Genomic DNA, 13,311 nt, shown 5'->3' with positions numbered 1-13,311 from the left:
TGACGAGGGACAGTTCTTTGGACCCACATGGCTCAATGTTTCCCACAACTGAGACGGTCGAAGCCGATTTCTCGAAAATAAACTGGGAGAAAGGTTTCTACTGGGCGTCACCAACTGATTTTTATTTGGAGGGCATTCTCCAGGCCAAAGACTTTGTGACGAAAGTATTAGAAAGTTGGATCGAGATCACTGATGAAGTCGATGTGTTGATGAACATGAATACATGATAATAAAATACTTTCGGTGAAGTTTTCTATGTAGTATTAGGGCTAAAAACACCTTCATTCCTTAATTTTGGAGATTCTCCAAAATTAAAATTTGAAAACCTCCAAAACTGAGCTATTTTTGTTATTTTTTGGAGAAATCCAAAAATAAACAGGCCTGTCCATGAACGATGAACAGGGATGGCCAAAATAAAGGTTACGGCAGAACGCTTTAATTTCAAAAATAATTGGAGTACCTAATATTTGTTTACTGAAGTCATAAGTAATCCCGGATTTTTAATTTGTGGTGAACACAGCAGGTCGTCGTGATGAAGGAGTATAATTAAGTCGGCCTTATTCAGATAGACACTAGACTGAGTTTTTTGGAGGGCAAATTTCAAAAGACCCTCTAGTAAAGCTATAAAAAAGCCACACTGTTATTTTGCCAAGCTACACACAACTCGGGATGCAGTGACCAAGAGCAGCTTTGCGATATTCCAAATACATAAAATTGAAAAACGTGTCTCGAGGTCAAAAATGTTTCATGTTTACGATCGATTTGAATGATGACGATGATCAGTTTTTTCTTTGAGATATCAACCCTCATTTTCCCATTATCTAATAGTAACACGTCAACTCGGCAGCATCAACAATCTAATTCACTGCTTTCAATTTAAAAATAAAATTAATACGTTGCAGAATATAGCTTCAGCTTTTGGTTCGGCCTGCTAACGTATTTTCTGCTTCTCATTTGGCCCCCTGAGAAAAACAATTGATCTCTGATCTTCATATTTCGTGTAAACAATTTCACGATCTCGTTAAAAATTAGCATTCCTAATTTGCAAATGAAATGAATCGGAATATCTGAAAATAAAGTTTGATTTGTTATTTTGAGTCTGTTATATTGCAGTTATCTAGTTCAGTGGTTCCCTGCCTTTTTGTCTTCATTCCCCGCTTCAGATGAATCCCAAGTCTTCATTCCCCATTACCTAAAGCTCCTATACCCGTTAAAAACGAGTTTCCATATTTTGAAGATCCTAAAAAGAGGACACTTTTTATAAATTTGAAAGTTCCAATAAATCTGGTGATTTTGAAAATTTTCCACCGATACTATTGTGTCGACTCTAAAAAAGGTCATCACTTTGACTTGGATTGACCTGATGCAATTCACTTTTCACCTACAAATTAATGAGGATACAATTGAAACCTTCTACAGTTGCAATATAAACGTGCACTTTTAGCGAAAAGAGTGTGCAGTTCCACCCGTGTACCACCCCTGATGTACGAGTGTGAATATGCACCCATGGCACACAAAACCAGAACCGAGCCTATACTTTAGACTTATACCGCGGTGTAGATCGAGTACAGCATTTTAATCGAAATTGTGTATGCACATATAGGAACGTGTAAGAAGTTATGCAAGTAGGAACGTAGGATTTATGGCCGCGATTTAATTCTGACTTGGGTTTTGTTTTCAAGAGCTTCTTGGAGGTGCAGAACTTCAATATACAATTGATTAGTAAATTCATATTGAAATGAACCTCGTGATCGCTGACGATTACCCCTGACGAGTGTCAGCCGAAAATATTCGGGTTCATTTCAATATGAAAATACTATTCAATTTTATATCGAGGTTTTCGGCATTCTGGGTGTCAATACACTCATTAACTGCTGAGAATATTAGTTACCCTATTTTAACTATACTGACAGGAGGGTTGGTGAAGGTGAGCACTAATCAACGTGAATGTCCATAGCCCAGTGATACGTTGTTGTTAGATTAGTTTACAACAAGTCTACGATTGCTGACCTCTAATTATAATTTGAATCTAGAAAAATGTGTAGCTCTAATTTAATTTTAATCTAATTCGGATAAGCTGAAAATTTTCTAGTTGTTGAAGTCTTGCTGTGCATACAGATACAGTAACGGATTGTTCGAGGTTGTATGGCTAGGACTGGTTGGTATTCGAGTGGGGTGGAACAAGGTGGAAATTGTTCCAATTTTCCATATGGAAGGGTGTATATATCGTTCACCTTTTAGGGTGATTTTTGTAACCAGTTTTAAAGATGAGCACAGTTTTAACGGGGTATCTGTAAAAACAAAGGTAGGTTTTAACTGATAATCCTCCTTTTATAAGAGGTTAAAATATGTCATACACCAATCCAGAGGGCGTATTGCATTTTCGCACCTCCGAAAATACATCTTTTACTCCCAAAACACCCCTATAATATGATGTATTCACCTATTCACCCATTAACGCGAAAGAAGAATGTCGCGCGAGATGGAATGCATATTCAGCACTGTTAGAGAAACTAGTAAATATACCCCTCTTTAAGTCATAGTAGCTCCCAAGTATACAAACGCTGTCTTCCGAACTGCAATTTCACTCTGATATCACATATATATGGGATACATGTCTATGTCGGACTGTATGCGGTAATTGTCACTCGGAGTTCATGTTTGGAGCATTGTCTGGGGTGTGTTCCGACTGATTCTTCACTCGGACATCATGTCCGGATTAGGTTGTCACTTGGATTTCATGTCTGGAGTTCATCTCATGAGTTCGGACTGTATTTTCGAAGTCTGATATCATATCTGCGGCTATTGATAACCCGTCCCACAGCATTAGGATCAAATTACGGTTTTACCAAAAACGACGTCACGACAGCGTTTGTGTATTTGTTAACTAGTTACAGGCGGCGATATTTATTAGTTTTTCGACCTGTGCGGTACTTGCATTCGATTCCGCGCGACATTCGTCTTAAGTGGTTATTGGTGGATAAATAACACATCACTTTATAAGAAGATTTTGAGGGTGGAAGATGTATTTTTGGAGGTGGAAAGATGTAACGCACCATCTGAAGTGGTGCATGGCATGTTTCCACCTTTCATGAAATGTAGTATTCATGTTTATACCTCGATCTAAGCTTAAATTTCACCTTTATGTTTCATAGACACACTGTTAAAACTATGCTCACCTTTTAAGGACGCTACAAAAATCAGCCCAAAAGGTGGACGCTATTTCCACCCTTCTATGCAGCTTTTTAATTAATTTCAACCATTTGCCCATCCGGATACCAGTCATTCCTGTCCAGATAACCTCGAACAAGCCTGTGCAGTATGTATAATATACATTATACGTACATTTTTATACATACATTGTATATTGACAGCCAGATTTGGACAACTAGAAAATTTTCAGCTTTTTCAAATTAGGTTAGAATTAAAATTAGAGCTACACAGTTTTTCCAAATTAGATTAGAATTAAAATTGGAGCTACACAGTTTTTCCAAATCAGGTTAGAACTAAAATTACCGAATTCGCTAAAACTGCACGCCTTACTTGGCTTGTTTTCCACTATACCAGGGTCACCGATCTAGAGTTCTGGACGCATCGAAAACAGCATAGGGTGTTTTCACAAAATCAATCTTAAAAATGAGATAGTCTTTCAGCTAGTAATATGTCTGGGTAGCTCCGAAATCGATTCATTAGTCGCCGAGAAGTGTTGTCAAATATCGTGCGCAGCTACTAGTTCAAAATAAAATGACGTTTATGACCATGTTTTTTCTTGTTGAATTCTTATGAGGTAACCATGAGTATCGACAATGTTAGTGAGCACGGTGTTGTACTAAGGTACAGTTATATAATCGTTGTTGCTGAAATCTGTGGTTTATTTTTACTCGAAATTGCATTATTGCGACCCGTGGCCTCTACGAAATTTGATAAGTGACCCGCGATCCGTTTTGAGTTGGCGACACCTGCACTATTCGGTTCTCCTGCATGGCTCAAAACTCTTTCCGGTGGAGCTGATGTTGCAGTCATGCCTACGAGTTCTCGAGCAGCAGCCTTGTGATGAGGAAACGATTTTCGCTTTTAGTAACTCAAAACACCACAGTCCGTGCTCCCACACTCTGCTTCGAAAGACTTTTCCTCTTTATCCTCCAATATATTTTCCGTGGTTAGATCTGAAGCAATTATCCTCTCTTTTCTTGGTGTAGTTGAGGGCATGAAAGTGAACAAGGCTGTGTTAACAATCTCTATTTCTTTGCTGCTGTACTGTTTGTGATCGAAACTAAAATGTTGTTTGCAGACTATAAGCAACTATGCCAGCATGGCTAATACTCAGCAAAATAACTACTATGACTGTACTGTGTAAGTAATGCGATGGCGGCTTAGCACCGGATTACCCTGCGCAAAAGAGATATTCTTGTTAAAGTAATAGGGCACTTCGAATCCTTCTTGTGATGCAAATAACCCCTGAATTCAACCAATTCGAAGAGTGGTATGCGACCAAACAGAATTGGACCAACCTGGTACCACCAAATGTTCATGTCCTGGAAGGGCTTTGTCAGTAGTGCTACCGATTCTTGCAGATCTAATCCACGAACCTGCGGGGCTCATACACGTTCAGACCACGAGCCTACTATACTAACATACAAGAAAAAAAGTTTTGCCACCGTAGTGAATGAGCCTGGTGCAGGTCCATGGGAAGACCAAATCATCAAAGTCTGTCTAAACAAGTTTGTTGTCTCTTGGGAGTCAAGGCGATTGATGTAATGTTCTGCGTGACTATGACTATATAGCATGGATGGGCAGACTTGCTTCATGCGCGAGCAGCTTATCAAAAATCTTAGCTTTAAAAGAGCCACATAAAAAAATACGAATTTATGACGTCACAATCAAATGTAGGCTATCGAATGAAGTTCATTATTGTGGGATGAAACGATGCGTCTCCACGTGGACTGCAAGGTGTTTGAAATCATGCTGATATGACGTCTAAGCAAAGCGCAGCAGTTTCTTCAAGTGGTGATTGGAGTCTGAGGAAGATTTCTGCTCGGTAATCTCGACGACATATCTTTGACCAAACTCTGCACACGTCTTGCGTAAACCATAAGGAAAGAAAGAACACGAAGACAATACGCATATTGTTAATACGCGATAAATGGATCGATTATTAATTTGGCAAAACCGTGCATGTGCAGTGTACACATAGGCACCGAGTTTTGTTTTTACATGGGGTGGCAAGATGAAGAAGGGAGGGGTTTGATATTGTTTCAAATTCACTAAGTTAGCATCAATTTATTATGGTTAAGTACATGCGTAAATGCTCATTGCTCATACTACATGGATAAGACAAGCTTCATTGTGTTGACAAATTTACGCATATAAGTGCGGGTAAGCTTGTCAGCGAGTCCAGCGGTTAATAAGCGATTCCCCGACATCGCTTTGAAATATCAACTATTCACTATTCACCAACACGCGCGCGAACAATTGAATACGCAACCTCGGTGACGACGAACTATTTCACAAATTAATATGATTGAAGTCTGCTGCGGAATCTGCTATGTAATACAACCGATTTCACGTGATTCAGGCCTGTCGTATCTTTTGATATCTCGGCCTCAACACACATCTTCTGATGTTTTAGTATTAGCGCTAATCAATTACGTCCGTTCGAGTCTGTTCGTGGTCAATTGCGCAGATTCAAAGTTATTGAATTTCACGCTGCCAGTCTCAAGCTGGTATGACATAACAATCGCATAAGTAGAGTCAGCAGGAAAATCATGCGAGGCCTGTAGCAGACGCTATAGTTTAGGCCAGCGATGTTAGCACAATAGCGCAGGCGCCAGTCTTGCTGTAGACTTGATAGCTGAGGTTGGTAACTATATTAGGCCAGGCCTGGTGCACGTGATAGTTCATGCCAGCGATTATAGGGTACAGGCCTGCATGCGATCGCGCTAAATCAAATAAGCGACGATAGCGCATATCAGATTTTAATGACCCATTTCGCATACAAATGATTCACGCTAATTTGAAGTACGCAGTATCGATAATACGAATTAGTGAACCGGCATTTCAAAAGAACGGGCTTTCTAGTTTTAAATGAGAAACTGCCTGGCTACGCACCTAGGCTTTAATACCGACAACGCGCTGGTTAATATCAGCCCGGGGCCTACGGCCTCCGTAGGTCCCGATCAGCCAGTCGAATTTGATCGTGAAACAATGCGATATTATCCGCGTGGTATTGCAGCAAGAGCAATACGGGCGCATGCCGCAACCTTATTAGAAATACAAATCCCGATTGTTCGATATTCGATCCGCGATATGGTTGTGCCCGATGAAGTAGACTTGGACAACTAGAAAATTCTAGTTGTCTAATTTCACTAAATTAGAGCGAAATGCTTGTAATCTAATTCTAATCTAATTGGGGAAATTTTCCTATGCTGTAATTCTAATTCTAATGTAATTCGTTGAATGTTTTTGTGCTCTAATTTTAGTGAAGATATAATCTAAATTATTGTTTTCCGCTGCATTTTGGAGCGAGGTAACAAGAATATCCCCCGAGCAGGTAAATCCAGTGCCGAGCCGCCATCGCATTACTTTCACCGTGCAATCATGGTATTATTGTGACGAGTAATAGCCATGCTGGCATAGTATCTTGTAGTCTGCGAAAAACATATATTTCGATCAGGATTTTGAAACTTTACATCAGTACAATGCCGAGCTCACTTACATGGGTGATGGGCACGGTTACCACAAGAGAAGTAATCTTATTAAAGAAGTACAAATGCATCAAGAAATATTACGATAAAAAACTTCATTTTATTTTGAACTATGAGCTGACCAAAATACCTGACCACACTTATCAGCGACTAATGAATCGATATTAGGGCTAGCCAGACATGCTACTATAGCTGAAAGAGCATTTATTTCATACTAAAGATTGATCTTGTGGGAAATCTCATGGCCATTTTCTCAGTGTCTCGGTCTTGGCAATGCCTGGGCCATTGGATGGCAAGGCAATATGCTCATGCTCATACCTCATATCAGGTGACTCTCCATCGATGGAATGCTGTTGCCATCGCCAAAACCGTTTCAGTTTGTGAGGAATAGTGTTGTTTTTTCACAGAGGAATATCTAATTTTGAAGCAACTACAGTAATTGAAAACTGAAATCAATTTCAGCATTTCAAAATTCTTTACTTCGCGTTCTTGTTCCAAAATCACAAATCAGATCGCCGTCCGCATGTAGCTACGTGTTGGTGACCCCTGGTATAGTATAAAACCCGCCAAACTTGGTGTACAGAAGTTAACCGTTCTCGCGTTTATGGAAATGCACTGTGATTTGCTTTATTTATTTCTCGTTCACAATTTTATTCCATTTCCACGTTTTTGCGAATTCGGTAATTCTAATTCTAATCTTATTTGGAAAAAACTGTGTAGCTCTGATTCTAGTTATTATCTAAAATTGAAAAATGTGTAGCTCAAATTTTAATTCTAATCTAATTTCAAAAAACTGTATAGCTCTAATTCGAATTATATTCTAATTTGAAAAAGTGGAAAATTTTCTAGCTGTCCAAGTATGCGATAGAGTCCGTCCAGCAATGAAGTTTATTGTAACATAGAAGGTTCCCACTCAAACTATTCGAATAAATTCAGAATTTGCGCCACCGAGAATCTCGTATAGCAAGTGACATCGCGGGAATACGAGCGCATAAAGCAGATTGGAATCACTAGCCTACGGATGATATCAAACGAGAAAGCGCGCTACTAATCAGTAATTCATTAACTTGCATACAGCAAAATAGGGTTCTGAGTCTGACATCGCGATAATTGTTTGCTCATTATAACGACGTTTGCGCTGCATTGCTGCATTTTCCGAAATAAGTTGGCAAATCCTTGTTAGAGTAATGAATATGCGCACTAGGGTTGTTCAAAAAAAAACTTTTTTTTCCAAATCTCACTCGCCTAGTGACTAAATCGTCAGGTTGTCCAAGAAAACGATGCACACCAAATTTGACTCGATTCCAACCAGTAAAGGCCGTGCAATCTTGAATTGAAATTTTTAATTATTATTAAAAATAAAAAAAATAAAAATTCTCAAATTTTTCTGTCAACCTCATGAAATTGTTGAGCTGTCTTCAAAGACGATGCAAAATAAATTTGAGTCAATTCCGACTAGTAGAAGCGGAGTTATTCGAGTTTTTCGTTGATAATTCTCGGATTATCCCTGATAATTTCAAAATTTTAATTCAAGATTGCATGGCCTTTACTGGTTGGAATTGAGTCAAATTTGGTGTGCATCGTTTTCTTGGACAACACGACGATTTAGTCACTAGGCGAGTGAGATTTGGAAAAAAAAGTTTTTTTTGAACAACCCTAGTATCCACCTTCTAAAGCAGTGGTTTCAAACCTTTTTGCCTTCATTCCCCACCTCGACCGTAACAGCTCTTTGTCAGCCCCACCAAAAAAAACGTTGATCTTGGGCCCCCATAAACCTGCAGCCAAGCTGAACCTGTACGCTTTTTCCCTGCAATTTATCAGCTACATTTGGTCTACTGTTTAGTGCGTCACCTGACCGTGACTAAACGCGCGAAGCGCGAAAAATTTATATAATTCGTGTTTAAATCGGTCAATGTGATCGGGAGTTGCATATATTTTGCTATCAATTTTTTATACCCTCTCTGCTTATGTAATCGGGTTTACCAGCAGAGCTGAGTGAGGTGTGTTTGAAAAGGTAAGACCTCTAAATAAGAATTGAACATCTTCGGGTGGACCCGCTGGTATATTGACTTCGTTACATTATGCTATTTCGGACCTCCTATATCTGCTATGTCAAAAGATATGGAAATCGCCAAAACTAAAAGGCACACACGATTTCAAATTGGTATTGCATTACTGGCAACTAATTTTTCCTTGCGTGATGGCATTTATCCTGTGGGGTTCTGATCACTAGGACAGGAACATTCAGCGCCAGCCATTTAGTCAATTAAACATATATGTATATTGTATATATATCGTAGTTTTGGGTCGCCTCAAGAGTATTCCTGCTCGGCCAAGGTCTTCTCGCTGTTGATCGTTCTGGCACAATTGCCGGAGCTGCATGTTACATGAACTATAACTTCATATGCATTCGTGCGTCGTGGCGCAGTAATGGCCGACGCCAAAGTCTCCATTTCTATAAATGATACGTATTTTCGTGGGGTAAGCGCGCATCCAATAATCGAATATACGGCAATATTAAATCGCGCACCCAGAGCGAATTTGTTTTGAAAAAGTGGCATAAATTTCAAAGAAATACGTTAATTTATGATAATTCACGAAATCATTTTGAGCCCCTTCGAGCTCGCCCCCTACCCCATTGGGCGGCTTGAGCTCAGGGCTTTGGAGCAGCCGTAAATTTAAACTGCTGCAGCTCCGGCTCCGGAGCGATCTTCTATCATACATTAGCTCCGGCTCCAGCTCCGGAGCAGCATTATAACCACTGCTCCGGCTCCAGCTCCTGCTCCGGCTTGGAAATTATCGAATGGTCTTGTCTATATCAGGCGTGGTCCACAAATGTGGCCCGCGAGAGGGTTTTGCAAGGCCCGCAAGGCAATGTCCTAATATATTATCGAAAATGAATTGCTCAGATTGTGAACTTGCAATGCCAACTAAAAATTACAATTCTGGCTGCGACACTTGGGATGTTGATGACTAAAATATCAGTTCCGACGCATTGGCAGATCCAGGATCCAGTCACATTTTCAATAAATCGTCGTAGATTACAATAAACTAAAATAGTAGCAAAATTTTTCTTCACGCTTCGCGTGTTTAATTGTCACACGATTTCTTGCTTGGTAGCCTACCCCCTACTGAAAATGAAAAAAAACGCCTAATTTACCCGATTAAGTCTAACTCTATTCGCAATTACGGAGGAAAGTCTTTTCGCGTTTGCGGTCGCATAAAAATCGTCGACGGTGAAATGTAGGCACAAATGATTGTCGCATATTATCGGAGACCTTCGATATCGAAGTGTCCAGACGCCGAATAGTCGTGTCCTTGTAAAATGAGCCTAGCGGGTGGTATACAATAGACCCGCAATACTCACCTAGTTTATTTATAAACTTAGAAAATTTTACCCGCTTGGCGTGGCTAGTTGACCGCGCACTCGTTCGTCAATTGCATGTGCCCCTTTAGCCGAAAAAATTGGCCATTCCTGTTCTATATAGATTACTAATCCACTAATAGGTTAGTTATCCATAGTAATCTAGAGTCCGTCAGCCGTCAGTAACATCCAATGTGGTAACAAAGACATATAGGTTAGGCTTACCATATTTTGAAAATGTAAAAAGAGGACACTTTTTCAGAAATTTGCAAGATGCAAAACCAGAGATATTCTCCATCCGACACGTGTCCATGAAAACTCTTCTCTGGTGTCCATAATCGCGACATGTCAATAAATTATGGCTGACACTCTCTTCTTGACAGCACGTTGAACAATTTGTTGAATCTGTTATTTCCAATTTGAATAGGTGCGCTTGTAGGTCGCATTGTCCGGTTTGTAGTCGGAAAAAAATCGCTTCATACCTTTTCGGCAGTCCATTCATGTCTGCTCTGTAGTAAACGATTGGAAAACATTCCCCATATTGATGCGACTTGTCCGATTGTGAATAGCAGTTATTCCAAATTCGACGCACGCATGACTCGTTTGACAAAAAAGGCTTGTGACTCCAGTCATAAGCGGACCAAAAACTGGGGTTGTAACCGTTTTTGTGATTTTTATTCATTTATGTATACATGCAATATGAATAATTTCATAAATGCAATTCTTCCGGTTCGGTTCGTCCCCATCATCGGGTTATCTCATCGCAGTCGTTGATGAAGGCGAATTCGCAGTTGAAGTCTTAGTAGAAGCCACCGCTAATTGGTCTTCGTATGCGTGTATTGTTCATATTAAGTCTTTGTAGTCGTAATTTTATCGTTCATGATGTTTTGTGGATAATTTGGGTGGTTATTGGTGGAGAAGTGATATGGGTTGACGATGCTTGGGTTAGGTTGTGGGTGAAATCGTTGGGTTTTGTGGGTCGATAAATACAATTTCTCGCACACTATCGGATAGCTTTCATTATTGTCGGAGCTTGTGGTCCATCATATACGTTGCGCATGATTTCGTCGGGTTTTGCGTCGACAGCCATTTGCAGATCTGTATATATTGTTCCAGATCTTGCATTCTATTTGATAATCCATTTACGTTAATCGACGTTAGTATCAATTGATTCGCCATCGATTCTGTTAGAAAAATTGTTGCGTTTGTTGTAACCAAGGCACAAGGTTACGAGTCACAAGTCCATCTCACTTTTATAGTTTTGACTCGAGTCAAGTCGAGTCATTTTCAATTCACCATCGAGTAAAATCCGAGTTCAAGTCAGTGCGCAGATGTTGGAGTCCGGGTCATGGTGTTATGACTGGAGTTCGAGTTCAGGTCATTGTTTTGAATGTTCAGTTTTGAGTTCAATCCGGTTCAAGGCATTTTTTTCAACCATACTCAAGTGATATAGAATGACTCACATTCATAATGTCGCCATTTCCCCCAGTCTTAACCAGGACTGGGGAGTCGCAGTCGGTGTAATCGGAGTCGGAGTCGGAGTCGTGGAAAAAATACTGACTGGAGTCGGAGTAGGAGTTTGAGGATATGACCCTGACTTCGACTCCAACTCCAACTTTTTTATCATAAAAACAATTGCTTACAAATATATCTTTAAATTACTAATATTAACTATGATAGTAATCTTTTGTACCATCAATCATTGTTATTAGTAACGATACATATCAGGTGCGGCCAAACTGTGCCCCGCAGCCTAAATGTCGCCCGCGAGAAAGTTTTGTGTTGCCTGCGAGGTAATTCTCGAAATAAGATATAACATCAGGTAAAATTGCAAGGTCAACCAAAATTTGATAAGCCTGACCTCGAAATTTGATGATGACTAAAACATCAGTTTCGACGCATTGGTGTAACCAGGGGCCAGCCACATTCATCGTTGAGCTTCGTACATGGCCATAAAGTAGAATATCCCGTACCAGATTTATTTGCCTTGAAGTTTTTCTTAGCACTTAGCATGATTTATTGGCACATTTCTTGCATTTAGTATTGAAACCCCTCCTGCGTAATTTATAGAATAGACTCCAACTATATACTCGCAATTAGGAGATATCGTGTCGTCCAATATGCGACTTTTCGCTTGTGCGCTCGAAGCGAGATCATCGGCGATGAAACATATGCACTAAATGACAGAGGCATGTTCACCGGAACCGTCGATATTGCTATGTCTAAAACCCGAAATAATCCTGTCCTTTCCAAGTGAGCCCATTGCTATACAGAGGCGACCCATAATGCAAGTAATATATTTATTGATCGAATTCATTCAATACTTTTGAAAACATTTCGTGCTTCGCGCGACCAGGGCTTCACTGCAGACTGCACAGTTGCACACGGAGGTTCCATGATATAACTATATTATCAATTTTAAAGCGTAGTTATATAAGTCTTATTTTCAATGTTAGCTAACTCAGTTCGTTCCTATCGGACGACAAGAAAGGGTCATCAGCATTCAAGTTGCCCGCGCAATGGTTCGTAAATCTCATGTGGCCCTTTTGCCGAAAAAGTTGGGCACCCCAGACATAGATAGAATTGGACATTACTCGCAAATTATAATGTAGTTGCATAGAGGAAGAAGGAAACAATATGCATCTTCGCGATGAAGTCACAAATTGATGCAATTTATGGAATTATACCATGATATTGTGACAGAGCAAATATATCTCTGGTTGTAAAATTGATGTAAATATAACCAAACGTTCCTTCCCACTTGACAAAATTTAAAATATTGGTAGTGCAGCTTAGGACTGCAAGTCCTAGTCCTTGAATACTTGACTAAGTACATGTAGACTAGACATGTGCTATTTGACTTATTCCTAAATGTCGTTCATGACCAATGTCTATGTGTGTTAGGGTTGTCCAAAATTTGGAATATATCAAAAATGATCGGTATCAACGTATCATTCTATACATTATTGATAAAAAAACAGCAACGAGCCTGAAATAAGCTTACAAGAAAGTCGTTAATGTTTATCGCGAAGCGTTTGAAAGTAGCTACCGACGAGTGGGCGTGCCAGCGACCATAGAACGGCAACAAGACTAGTAATCAACCTTTATACCTTTTTCTGCGGCATCATTGACGACTTTGAGAGCATTTACGAGTGAATTCAATCTGCTGTAAGAGTCTAAGTCCCCCTCATAAACGGCTTATTCAGCAAATCCTGACAGCATTCAAGACTTCAATTATATACC

The sequence above is a fragment of the Botryllus schlosseri genome, chromosome 3 (genome assembly GCF_051294905.1).
Source record: "Botryllus schlosseri isolate E-star chromosome 3, Bs_hap1, whole genome shotgun sequence".
Classification (NCBI taxonomy): Eukaryota; Metazoa; Chordata; class Ascidiacea; order Stolidobranchia; family Styelidae; genus Botryllus; species Botryllus schlosseri.
This window is presented reverse-complemented; position numbering follows the sequence as displayed.